We start from the raw sequence: 3,102 nt of genomic DNA, 5'->3' as shown, positions 1-3,102 counted from the left end.
ATTTGACTTTCTGGTGATGCCCTTTGGGTTGACGAATGCCCCCGCTACCTTTTTTTTGCACCCTCATGAATGAGCTATTCAAATAGTCAGTCTTTGGATAAGAAAGTGGTGGTATACCTCGATGACATTGTCATTATAGCTGTTCTTTGGAAGAGCATGTCGCCCACCTCCGTACCTTTTATGAAGTATTGAGGAAGAACAGCCTTTATGTAAAGGAATTTGATAATCCTTCGCAAGGGGAGATTATGTTCTTGGGACACTGGATCGGGGATGGGCACATTCGCATGGACAAGGAGAAGGTCCGTGCTATCACCGAGTGGGAGGCACCAGTCAAGGTGAATGAGTTACGATCATTCCTTGGTCTCGTAAACTATTCTATTATAGGCGGTTTATATCTGGCACTTCGAGCCGCTCCACTTACGGATCTCTTAAAGAAGGACCGAGCGTGGGTTTGGTCGGAGGAGTGCCAAAGAGCATTCGAAGACCTCAAGCAAGCCGTGAGAAAAGATCCGGGGTGTTGCGACTCCCAGACCACACCCAACCTTTTCAGTCCACAGTGACGCTTCAGACTTTGCTATCGGTGGGGTATTGGTGCAAGAGGGACACCCCGTTGCATATGAGAGTAGAAAGCTTAATGAAACAGAGATGCAGCAGAGGCTGCCTATAAAGGGCCCTATTGTGTAAAGGCGCTTTATAGGCAGGCTTCAAGCCCTCTTCACTGACGCCCGCGGGCACTTGCAGCCCAAAGTCGCAATAGGCGCTTCAAGCCCACTTGCTGCCATGCGCACATGCCCCTCTCGCGCGTCAAGCTCTTAAGCGTCAGGGCTACGCACCTGACGCAATTGGTGCTTATCGCACTCTTGCTATCAGGTAGAAAGCCTCAAGCCTACAATCGCGGCCATAAAGCGCACACGCCATACTAGCGCACAAGCCAGCCTTAGGGCCCCCAAGCTATAAGGCTAGCGCACAAGCCTTAGGGCATAACGCGCACACGCCCGCGTAAGCTAGCGCACAAGCCTACGTAATGGGGGCACTTGACGCCCCTTTACCTTGTTGCAATAGGGCACTCTAAGTGCCCGCTGGCTTTGAGCGAGCGCATCCGCGCTCCGCTCACTGGCTCCACTGCGATTCTCCTCATAAAAGAAAGTCAGAAATCACGGATGGTCTCCGGCCTCAGGCAACATATAACAGTACGGTACACACCAACCCAATCTCGATGAGAAAGAAAAGAAAAAGCCCGGAAAAGAACCGATGACTGACGCACTCTACTCGTTACCACTGAACGACGAAGCCTGGAGCGGAAGGAGGGACTTGAACCCTCAACCTCAGCCTTGGCAAGGCTATGCTCTACCATTAAGCTATTTCCGCCAGCTCCGGTAGTGGCGAAGCACTACTGAGCAATTCACGTTTCACTTGATACGGACTACTTCTGTTTTCCGCCGGACCACACTCTTGATCTCCGATCGAGCTACGAGCACGAGTAGGTAGGCGGCTAGGGGGGCGGCTGGGAAGGAAAGGAGGGGGGACCTTTCTTTTTGCTTCGCGCCAGATGATGATTAGTGGGTCAGGGGAGGTCTGTGTGTGCTCTTTCTCACTATCACTAAAGGGGCGGGCCAGGCTGGGCTGCCTTTTCAATCAATCTCCGGCCGCTCTGTGCCGCTCTTTGTGCGATAAGTAAGGAGTCTTGGTCTCGGCCAAAAAAGGTGAGCGCTTAAGGCATTATTAAGAGTAGGGGGCATCGCACAAGCCTACGTAAGAGGGGAACTTTAATCCCTTGTAGCGAGAGTGCCATAGGGGGCCCCAAGCTATAAGGCTAGCGCACAAGCCCCCAAGCCTACAATAGCAATAGGCGCTTTATAAGCTCTATTGCGACTTTGGGCTTGATACCTGATAGCAAGAGTGCGATAAGCACCAATTGCGTCAGGTGCGTAGCCCAAAGTAGCAAGAGGGCCGTAGGCGCGCAAGGGCGTGTGCGCTAGCAGGCTTCAAGCCTACGCTTTTTGGCCTATTCTTGCTGGGGCGTCATTTCATTCTCGTAACGGGAGTGAGTGCATCGCAAGACCAGACAAGTGGCTCCCTCGCCTCGCAGCGGCGGCATCTGTCTTTTAAGTAAAGTCATTTTAAAAGACGGCTCCTCTTATTCTACGATAATCCAAGCAGCAGCTCCACGAGTCTGCTCGGAACCAGTCGATTCCTGAGCCAGCAAGCCCCAGTGAGCGGAGCGCGGATGCGCTCGCTGCTGCATCTAGCGCACAAGCCTTAGGGCATCGCACACGCCCCTTGTAGTAAGAGGCGCCGTAGGCTCTCTTACTACAAGGGGCTGCGCACCTTGTATACAGAGGAGGCCTATTTGAGCCCTATTGCGTAAAGGGGGCGTGTGCGAGCGCGAGACGGCTTTGAGCGAGCGCATCCGCGCTCCGCTCACTGGCTTCTGAATGCAGAATGTATACAATTGATTGAGGAAACTTGGAATGAAACTCCCAGGAATTTGACCTGCCTACTGCTTTAACCGAAGACTTGTACTAGTAGCAGTAGCAATTCAACAACGACTAAAGGCTCCGCGGATCGAAGGAAATGGCATTACAAAACAAGCAGGAAACACGTGAATGGGAAAGGAAGATTGGAACAAGCAATTGAGAGAGAACCACATGCAGAACACATAGAGGACTATAGTATGTATAGAAGATTGGAAGCTCAGGCAAGTGAGTCGCTGCGCCTACAATCTCGACAGTTGTGGTTAAAAGGTTTTTCTTTTTTCCACGCATCTATTAAGAAACGCAGAATCCACACTTTCATCAATTGAAATGCCCAACAGGCCAGGTTCTGGTTCAGCATGAGGAGATAAGGAAAGAAGTTATGAAATTGTTCTCACACTTATCCATCTTCTCAAGCCAACAGCATATAGCTGCAGTCCATCAATGAAAAAGTCCCCGGGGCACAAACCAAATTCTTCAATCTGGTAACCGGTAGCTGTTCATAGTAAAAAGCTACTGGACCAGATGGATTCCAACTGAACTTCAACTTCGGAAGACAGTGCTGTGCTGGAACATAATTATTAAGGACGACCTCCATCTCCATATGGTAATTGAAGTCGAACAGGAG

General features: G+C 50.9%; 1 non-coding gene across 1 annotated transcript; it reads right to left on the bottom strand.

Annotated features, from left to right (window-relative positions):
- Positions 1-1,296: 1,296 nt before the first annotated feature.
- Positions 1,297-1,368, bottom strand: TRNAG-GCC (transfer RNA glycine (anticodon GCC)). Its single transcript has one exon. It is a non-coding gene; the product is annotated as a tRNA-Gly (tRNA).
- Positions 1,369-3,102: the final 1,734 nt, after the last annotated feature.

Source organism: Aristolochia californica, unplaced genomic scaffold (genome assembly GCF_029961685.1).
Source record: "Aristolochia californica isolate CCGP_79_NKW_82.1479 unplaced genomic scaffold, dmAriCali1.0.hap1 SCAF_144, whole genome shotgun sequence".
Taxonomy (NCBI): domain Eukaryota; kingdom Viridiplantae; phylum Streptophyta; class Magnoliopsida; order Piperales; family Aristolochiaceae; genus Aristolochia; species Aristolochia californica.
Note: the sequence above shows the minus strand (reverse complement) of the source record. Positions and strands in the feature narration are given on the sequence as shown.